Source organism: Cryptomeria japonica, chromosome 3 (assembly GCF_030272615.1).
Source record: "Cryptomeria japonica chromosome 3, Sugi_1.0, whole genome shotgun sequence".
NCBI lineage: Eukaryota > Viridiplantae > Streptophyta > Pinopsida > Cupressales > Cupressaceae > Cryptomeria > Cryptomeria japonica.
The window spans coordinates 836,447,898-836,458,790 of NC_081407.1; the positions used below are offsets into that span (position 1 = coordinate 836,447,898).

General features: G+C 35.0%; 1 long non-coding RNA gene across 1 annotated transcript; it reads left to right on the forward strand.

Moving 5' to 3' along the window:
- Positions 1-9,546: 9,546 nt before the first annotated feature.
- LOC131874530 (uncharacterized) lies at positions 9,547-10,500 on the forward strand. The gene is made up of 3 exons (XR_009371889.1): positions 9,547-9,697; positions 10,107-10,159; positions 10,249-10,500. It is a non-coding gene; the product is annotated as an uncharacterized LOC131874530 (long non-coding RNA).
- The last annotated feature ends 393 nt before the right edge of the window (positions 10,501-10,893 follow it).

Sequence of the window (10,893 nt, forward strand, 5' to 3'; positions counted from 1 at the left end):
ATTCCTCTAGTCATAATTCCTTCATCCCTCTTCAAGTGAGTCTTCCATTTTTTGCATAATCATCTCCCATACCTACCTATCATAGTGTCCCACCTCCTTACTCTCAAGCTCCTCCTTCATTCAACAATGTTACCTCTCCTTCTTAATAAAACATTTCCAATTTTAATCTATCTACTAAAGCTACCATCAGTAATCTAGTGCAAACAATGTCTTCTTTACAGCAACAAATATCTTCCATGAACCAATCAAAGTATAATGTGCCCACATTTGATGTAGTGAGCCCATTATTCGATGAAATTTTTCATCCTGTCCCTCCTAAACATGTGGACGTCCCTCAATTGGAGCTTCATAATGGAAATGGTGATCCTTTCACTCATGTTGAAACATTTCAAACTTTGTGTAGTGACTCTGCTCATGACCAAAGACTTTTGGGTAAATTGTTTAGTAGAACGCTTAGGGATAAAGCTTTGAAATGTTATTTTTATTTTCCTCCTTATTATATTACTTATTTTTAACAATTGGCTAATGCTTTCATTCAATAATTTCACAATAATATTGGTCCTAAGATTACTTTCATTGATTTGATGCATTGTAAGAAAAGTATTAAAGAAAAAGTGACTGATTTTATTGGTAGATATAAGCATATGTATTCACAAATCACTTTTCTTGTCCGTGATCAAGATATTCAAAGAATTTTTATTTCTAATTTGCAAAAAGATATTAGACATAAAATTATATTTTTTGAGTTTACTCCCTTTACGTAGTTGTGTGCAGTACATCACAATTATCACCTTACCATGAGTCAATTGGAACAATCATCTTCAATGGCTCCGAATGATAAAACTGAAAGTGCTCAACAACCATTTACAAAGTTCAAACCGAATAAAGGATTCATAGAGTTCAATGAAAACAACACTCAAGTAGCAACCACAACAATAGGCGTGTCTCCTTTGTCCAAATACTTTAGAAAAGAAATCACTCCTCTTAATGAATCTTTGCATAGTATTATGATGCAATTATTACAAAGAAATTTATTGAAGCTTCCCCCTTAAAACCACTTGATCCATCAAAGACTTTTTCAGATTACTTTGATTCAAAATATTTTTGCCAATATCATTGTCAACTTGGTCACAACACTGAAAAGTGTTATTCCTTAAAGAGTAAGATTCAAGACTTGATTGATAACAATACCATATATGTGGCTGGTGTCAATGATAAAGGAAATAAATATGTAGCTCCTCCTAATTAAAATATTCAATTTTTCACTAGTCCTTTACCTTCCCATTCTACTAATGTGATTGAGACTGATTGTCTTTCTTTCTCTCCTACTGATCTTCACTTTGAGTCTAATAATTTGGTGAGCCTTATTGATAAAAATGAACCTCCTAAGGAATTATGAATTGCAATTTATCCTAGTGATATATTAAAGAACTATTTGGCCCATTATATATCACCGGTAGAGTAAAAGACATACCCTCTTGAGAGGTGCTCATTGATCTAGCTTGCATGGTTAATGTTATAACTGAAGAAATTCTTTATATATTACAATTGCATCAAGTAGCATATCCAAAACTTAGTCCTCCTAATAGCAATGATCATACTCCTTCTCCTAAGCATACTCTCCCACTTCATCCTATGGACAAACCTAGTTTTCCTCCTAACGATAAAGATAGTATTCCTCCTCAAGGTAGACCTATTCATCCTCCTCATGATGGACCCGGTCTCCTTCCAACACCTTCTATTATTAATTTATATGGTCTGGTTACACCTCCTACATCTTACAAAGGGAAGTGCCCAATATCTCCTATTATACAACCTAAGAAACCTTCTCCTATGCATCCTTCCTTAAAAGAAGAAATAAATTTTATGCCAGTTGAATCTAAACCTTCACAACCATCAACTAAAACTAAAAAAAACCATTGTGGGAGAGATTATCCATGGAAATGTCATGCTAGGGCTCGTCAACTTGCTTCTCAAATAATTTCTTCTTTGAAGACACCAACTATTGACATAATAACATTTTCTCAACCTTCTAATCAAGAGGTTCAACCTAAATCTCCAAGATGTAAATAGATTAAGACAAATGATGGTTCAAGTTATATTCCTATTAGAGCTCCTATGTTGTTAATCTTGATGATGAAATAGGTGAGAATGTTGTTCATGATGAAATTATTGATGCTAATAATTGAAATGATGAATATGAATATATTAATATTGATAACGATTTATCTAAATGAATTTAATAAACATTAATCGTAGATCCAAGTAACAGACAAAGTGACTCATCATTAGAGCATGGTCCTTGTTTGGAACTTGTGATAGCTCCATCTACAGTGCTCAACATGGCTCCTCTTTCATGTCATCCAACTTCCCAAAAACAATGATGACCAAGGTTGGGAGGCAGGTGATTTTCATGATTAGCTTCATTCGTGTAGTAGATTCTCTCTCTCCCCCCCCTATTTATCTCTTAATTCTTGTATTTGTTGTCCCTAGTGTTGTCTACTTGAAGATGATGCAAAGCATTGAGATCTCTTCTGGTCTCTCCCATTTTGACTCAAAAGACATGTGTGCACTTCTTCCATGGTGGTTTTTCTTTCTTTGGGTGATTAGGATATTTTTATCTATATATATATACAAGACATACATTATTTATCATAAAAATAATACTAACCTCAAAGTTAAGAGAAACCACTCCGCATTTTATGTCTTGTAATCATTATCCTTTGATTTGGCCTTTCTTGGGCGGCATATTATTATGATAATTTTCTTGTCTTTTTGGGTGTATCCTACCTTAAATAAGTTGCCTCCAATGCTGGTATCTGCCGATATATGCCTTTAATAGAATCTTGTTGCCATCAATGAAAACATATGATGCCAATGAGTGTCAATACCCAATTATCTCCCCCTTTGTCATTGATGGAAACACTCATGCGAAAAATGGATTCCCTACCGATTGAATTGAAACATGCTCCCCCTAAGATGATTGACTATGTTTGAAATATACTCTCTGTTTGATATCCTCTCCCTAGGATTATATATATATACATATTTTTCACATACATATACTCCCCCTTTGGCATAGCTGAAAGAATTGAAAGAATAATTACATATTTCTTTACTGGAGCTTGACCAAATTCAAGATTTTTGGGTAAACTTTCTCTAGTAACTGTATATAGGTATCCCAAACAAATTTGAATCTTTCAGATATGGATACAAGTCCACTCATTAAATGTGCTAGTTTTTCTTTCTGAGTGACTTTTATCGGTGTGAACTTCTCAAGCATATCCATGCATTCCCTCTTATGTACACCAAGAGAATCCAATCTTGGACTCACCAACCCTCTGAGACTCCTTTCTCTCCAAATAATATTGTCTCTTTCCTTTTCGAAAGAAAAAATTTGGTTCTCCAAAGTCAACATTTGTCCATCAATGGATGTTGTAAGTGAAGTTATTTTATAAAAGCAATCTGCAATATTAGCAATCTCTTCTTGTAACTCTTTTGTCCTCTTATCTACATTTGTTTTAAGAGTCTCTATATTATAATGGAGCCTATAGATGTTAGTACATTGTTTCAAATAATTTTCAATAAGTATAAGTTTCTCTTCAACCTTCCTTTTTTCTGTTTCAATAATCTGGTCAAAAGTGGCTTTCTTAGCCAAAGTAAATCTTTCAACTGTTTACCAGTCGAAAATCTACTGTAATGATTGAAAGTATTTAGATATGTTCTCTATCAATACCTTAAGCTTTCCAGAAGGGCCTGCTTCATTTTAAAATCATACAATCAGCAATCAATCTATGCAAAATTGTCATTGACTGATCTATTATTCCTTTGTCTGTAGATCCATCTTTCATTAGCTTTTCCTTTGTTTGAATCAATTAGGAATCAAGTGTTGGTATGGTACTGGGTGTCTTATCAGTCTCCTTTTCCTTATCCTCTCCTGGTGTATCTCTTTTCTCATCCTATTTTGCACCGGTGGCTTTGTCACTTGGTGCAATATCTGTTACTGTCGATGGAGTATTATCCATAATATTAACAGTATCTTGTATAGTACCTATATTACCTTGCTTAGACTGTACAAATGTTGTCTCTACCGATTTAGTCTATAAACTCTCATGAATTTTAGGTTTATATATTGGTTCATTAAAAATTTAATTAGAACTTCCCAAAATTCCTTTCCCTTTAGATTTGTCCAAACTGGTGGGAGTTGTTGCCTTAGCAAATTCTTCTTAAGAAGTAAGGAAATCATGATTCTTTTGGAATAATTTAGCCCAACCATCTCTGGTCTCATTTATTATTTCATTGAATCTACCTATCATTAAGATTAGTTGTCGGGGTTTGCTGCTAAAGATTATTCTATTTGCAACTTCTATACATCTTTTCATTTCCTACTTATTTATAGAACCGCACAAATCATACTTTCCATTATTCTTTATCATTTAATATGCCACATGGATATAGGAACTAGCAATAGAGTTCAATCAAGTTGATTGTGTTACGTTGTAGGTGATGATCAAGCTGGCAAATTTCACATCTATATCTTTGATGGTGCTGACCCTCATCGACCTTCCATCATGGGTTGCGCTGCTGAGCTTTTCAACCTCAGTGTTGGTGATCTTCTTCCTTTGTTTCTGTCCAACTTTGGGTAAGACGTTGAATGCTTGAATTGCTTCTTTGGTGATCATGTGAGGCCAGTTCAGCCAGATGAATTCATTATGGACCCTTCTTAGAACATATCTAATCATTTCATCCTTTAATTCTGATATATACAGGATTCTATTTAACCCTAGGTCTTCAATGATTTGATATTTTAGCTTGATTGTTTCAGAGCTGCCTAGTATCACAGATTGATACATTCCCTTGATTTCCTCAGTGTCTAAATCCTCCAAGATGTAGTGAATATAAGCTATGACATCTTCCACATAAACTACGCCACCGGGAACCATAAAAAATGTGCTAGTAGAGTCTTTCTTCTATGCAATTTGAGGAACTTCCTTGAAAAGAGGTCTAAGCCTATCCTTAACCTCAAAAATAGTAGGTTTCACAATGAAAGTAGGAGCAGATGATTATTTGGATGCCATTTCAAAGAAATACCTAGATAACGATGGTTGGTTTAAAGATTTTGATCGCTTCTTAGATAACTGCTAGAAATCCTTTCAGAATGCCTTTGCTTGCTCTTGATTGCCTGTGATTCGCCTTTACTTATCCCTTGTTTGCTTGGTTGATGGGTGAGTGAAAATGAGTCCATTTTTCCTTTTTATCAACGAGTAAACCCTAATCCTTCATTGTCATAAATGCTTAGCGGTGCACCCTACAGGATGTCGGTTTCATAGATTTATGCTGGATAAATCTCCATCAATGATCAATACAACTCTCAAGATCTTTTTCCAGATCTCTTCCAAGTAATATGCAAGATTTGCAATGAATTTTTCAACCCCTAAGGCGTATGCCTCAGTTACCAGTTGAATTTCCTATCGGTGCAGGAATGCTCTGTTCTACCTATGGAGTTACTCGTGTAGTTATTGGTGAAGTTGCATCTCCACTTGGTTCTTTAGACTTTCTAACCCATCTCTTTGTGTGATCTTATTGTATTTCATCTACCTTCTTCTTTCCTTTCTCATTTTTTTTATCATTGCTAATTGGTGTAGTCTTTCTTCTGCAGTGGTTAGCAATATGACCTAATTTGTTGCATGCATAACATGTAACATTGTTATTTTGAATTGCTTTGACATATCCAATGTCATTCCTTGACCTACATTTATTAGCCAAATGTCCAAACTTTCCACATGCATGACATTTAATATTCATTTTGCAATCATCTAACTTTTGAAAATATTTCTTGCAATTTGTGCATTGACTGGGAACTGAATTGTAGTTTTGATTTGCTCTATTTCTACATTGTTTAGCCATACACTCAAATTTATTATAAACAAAGAATCATCCAACTGTGCAACACTAATCCTGAATTTTTCTTTATACTTACTTGTAGTAGTTAGATCATCTCTCAGAGTTATTATTTGTCTCTCCAACTCTTGTTCATTATTCCGAGATTGTACCAAATTAGTTCTCAATAGACCATTCTCATGAGCCAATCTGCCACATTCTTCAAATATGTTCTTTAGAGATACAACAAGATTTTCTTTATTCTTATTTTTGTCCTTAATATCTTTTGACATCCTCATAGTCAGGTCTTTCATTTCATTCTTCATGAGCATTTTTTTTAACTCCGTTTCTGACATTGTTCCTTAAGTGCATTTTTCTCTTCATCATCCTCGTCTTGCAAAAGTTTCTTCCTCCTAACTTGAGCTGATGATAACCTTTCTTTCAGAACAATAATGAATTCATTAGCAAAATTCAATTCATCTTGTAGCTTCAAGTTCTTCAACCTTTCTGCATCATAATCCTCAAGTGCCATCTCAAGTTGCTTTTCCATAGCCATGTTCAATGATTCTAGTTTTAGGATCTTCCTCAAGCTGTTAAAATTACTTCGAGGTACCAAGCTCTAATACCAATTGTTGGAATACAATGAATCAAAGAACACTGAGAGGGGGGGTGAATCAGTGTTCTATCGGTAAAACAAAATTTTAACCTTTTATAACACACACATATAAACCGGTAAATGAGGAAACATATAACATGAAGTAAATAAACTAGCCACATGAATGAACACCATAACACACATAATTTAATATGTGGAAAACATTAAAGAGGAAAAACCACGATGGGATTTGAGACTCACAATATCAATTCACTGGCTATATGAAAGATATTACATAGTGTTGGGGTCTACACATGCAAGAAGGAACACTTCTCAACACAAAAGAGTCTCACTGACTACAAGCTTTCACTGAGATAAAACAGTAATGGTGAACTCACAAAATGCATCTGCAATGCCGAAAAGACTCCCGGTTATAGCTTTGCTTTGTACTGGAATCTCCTTTCCTCCAAGAATGCTTTACAAACCATCTACTGATCATGACATGATATTACATTCACATACAAATGATCTGCATACATATCCTTTGCATCACTTTATTCTAGTACCTTGTCATATATCAAAATGACCTAGCAAACTAACTTATATACCCTCTACAAACAATATGCCTTATGTCGGCTTATAGTACAAAAGATATTTAATATCTGCTCTATACAATAATTACAAAATGAGTTTACACATCAAACCTTTCAGATCCTAGACTGATGTCGGCTTCACTGAAGTGATGGATGCCAGTGTCAGTGATGACCCTGATTACTCCAATGCCGATACTTACCGGTGTATGCCTCCAATACCAGTATCTGCCAATATATGCCTTCAATAGAATATTGTTGCCATCAATGATAACATATGAATCCAATGACTATCAATTTCCAACAAAATACACTCCACTCAATGATCCCTCTCTTTTGCATATCTTGATACTTAAGTTACTTAGTTAACTTAGTCTTTTTCTTTGTAATTTTGGTATTTTTATTTTCTTGACTCATACTAAGAGAACCTTGCTAGTTTGTAGTCACGGTTCACTCTTTCTTTTTCTCTCATGATGTCCTTTTTATCTTGTCATTGAAGTTGTAAGATCATAAAGTCCACTGGGGGCTTTGTGTATCTTTCGTTCTTAGTGACTTGGTGAAAGTTTTTCAATAGGAAGCATTGTACTCTATCGAGAGCATGATTGACTTCATAATCTTGCTAAAGTGGGGGCTAAATGTAGCATCTTAAAATTACACCCTTACATAATTTTGACCGCATTTGGGTCCCTACCTTAGCGTTTCCACCCCTAGGCCTGATTGGGACCCAATTCTGCTCATATCACTCAAGTATGACTGCATTTTTTATTTTTGCATCAACTAGGCACCTTCGTAATTGGGCCCCTCTTAAAACCCTTTTTTCCTTTTAAAATTTGAGTGGGAAACTTATCTCTAGATTGACTCATGTCAGAAATTAGCAATTTTCTTGACAAGCAAGTATAAAAGGAGGATATCCTCTCTCATTTTGATAAGAAAACATACATTATAAACACATTAAATCAAGTATTCATCTAGACATCCACGAAATTGAGCAAGTAATCAGTCTTCCTTCAAGCCTTGGAGCAGCAACAAAGTCAAGATTCAAGCATTGAAGTGAAAATACACAGCCTATTTTATTAAAAACTTCATGAAAGCCTAATCCTGTGTGGAGACATACAAAACTTCGCAAGGAGGTATATCATTTGGCATTTAGTTATTATTCAACATCTCCTTTAAAAGGAGAATCTTTAATTACAACAATTCAATTGTGTTTTATCTCTATTTCATGGTTAATTCTAAAACTGAGGTTTGAGTTGGGCAAGCGCCTATTCCCAACCTATTTCGCTTTCTTTCTATGTGTAGGAAATAGGTACGGAGTTGTAGACACAAAAAGTGCAAAGTTTGGAGGACTAGGGCTAAATTCAATACGATCCTAACATTTTGGGAGCTCTTTCAAGGATCCAATCCGAATTTGCTTATATTTGTCAGATCCAGGTGTGTGTCTTAGTCTTACATATATATCTCACCGATTCTTTGTTTTTATCTTCATTTTCAACATTTTACCCTAATTTCAGCAACTCAACTCACAAAAGAGAGCAAACAAATCCACCCCTTGAATCCAATCAATATTTTCAGGCCTTATCATTTCTATTTTGTGACAAAATCAATTGCATTCAACCCTCTTTTAAATGTAATGGTCATTAAGCCATAAAACTAGCAGTTTTCATCCTTTTTGGGGTGGAAACTCTAATTTTTCACTGTTACACTTCTTTGGACATAATTTAACTTCTCACTAAAATAACCAATTTTCCTCTCTTCTTGGCTAAGGAGTTTTCTCTAATAGCATTACCACTCGCATCACAATCCATATAAAATACATTGTTAAAAATCTAATAAGTCTAGTACTAGGTGCTCCATCACCTTTTTCTCTAGTAATTCAAAGCTTCTCTAGAGTCTGAATGTTCACTTGAACACCTTTTGGTCTCCCCTCACTATATGAATGAACATGATGTATTAATGAGTCCAAAAGGAATGACCAACCACTTACACAATCCTTCGTTGGTCTCGAATGTAGTCTTCCACTCAACACCATTCTAAATCCTAATGCAATGGTATCCACTCTTGGTATCCATTTTGGGGTCGGTTAATCACCCACGTAGAAGTTCCATATGACCGTCTACCTATTTATTTCATGTGGCCATGTCCATTTTCTCCAACGCCTTTTCATCTGTAGTATAGGGTTCACTTGTTTAAACGGCTTAGAAGGTGAAGGTTTATTATCTAGGACCCCATAGATAAATTTTCTGTTGCAGGGTTGTTCCAGTGGAAAGCTCTTAATGGATCGGGGAAAGTCTGCAGGTAAGTAAATTATTCTTTCAATTTTGAGTTTTTTTTTCCCCTTTTACAGCATTACAATGACGGTCTTCCATTTTTGGCTGTAGTGCCCAGGGTAATTCTTCCATTGAGTGTAGAGGAGAGTACAAGGCAAAGGGAGCTACTTCAATATTCAAGTGTGGTAGAATATTAGAGTCTATGTGGGCTTCTGGAACAAGAAAACCACCGTGTGAAGCCCATATAGATGAAATTACCTCTCATCTACAGCGTTATGGGAAAGCGGAAGCCAAAAATGTATATTATTGGTTTCGCAATGAAGGTACTCGAGAGAAACGCAGAAAACAACAATCAGAAGCCACAAGTATGTGATCTTCTTACTGATATACTTTTATATATTGTTACAGAAGTTATATACAAGTTATTAATAAAGTTGGAAGGTTTAGATAATCCATGTCTGGTCGTCAAAAGTATTGTTTTTAAATCTGGAATTGGGGTTTGCAAGTAAATAATCTCTGTTTTAGTTCTCATTTATCTAATGATAGATCACTGAATGACGATGTGAAATATAGAATAGAATACACAAATTAGCTTATCAGCACATGAATTCAATAAAAGCTAGGCCCAGGCTAGGGTAATCAGTCTGAAGAATCCTCTAGCTTTAAATTTTATACCTAATGAAGTTTGTTTAGATTTACTTTTGTAGCTCTATTTATTATTGGTAAGATTTTTTTCGCCAAATCATTCTATTGATATAGAAATTTGTTTTTCAGATTCTGATTGCTCTGCACAATCAAACCAGTTGGAAAACAGGGTTAATGTAGAGGTAAGTAACTGGATTCCTTTAACAATTTTTCTTATTTGATAAGAAACTCATTGCATTACTAACTTATAACTTTGTCCACTTATGTCCAGGGAGAAGAAGAAGAAGCGCAGAGAACTTTGGAACTTTTTCCTCTGCATCCTGATAGAGGCGGTTTATTATAGAGTAGGAAACAACCCTCATCCTTTCTAAATGCATAGGAATTAGGTTTATTATAGGCCAGGAACTGTTACTCTAGTGATCAATGGCTTATTTTGCTATGATGGTCTAAAAAATGCCATTGATCTGCAGTAAGGTATTAGGTTTTGTTCAACAAAATTTCGGACTTGTTCGGTTTCAGGAGAAAGCATCTTATTCCTGATTGTTTTGTATGTGATAAGCATACTGTTTAGCTTATGCGCCAAGTAATACAAACGGAACTTCTGTTTAGCTATCTTCCCCTTAATTTCTTCTTCCCCTTTGCCTTTTGTCTCTACGACTTTCCCCACTTTTTTCTTTTTAAATCTTTTGGGGTCTAGCTCTTGGGGTTTGGAGGGAGTGGTTTTGAACTTATTATTTGCAGTTTTACTTTTCCTGCTACTATTGGTACTAGGGGTAGCCTTCGGAGGGGTCCCTCATCTTCCGAGGGCCAATAATCAAATTCATCAAGCACTTTAAGGTTAGCTGGATTGGCTGAGGGTTTAGGGTTATCACCCCTCATGCAATACGAGATTATCAATATTTTTTGGTATGATGTT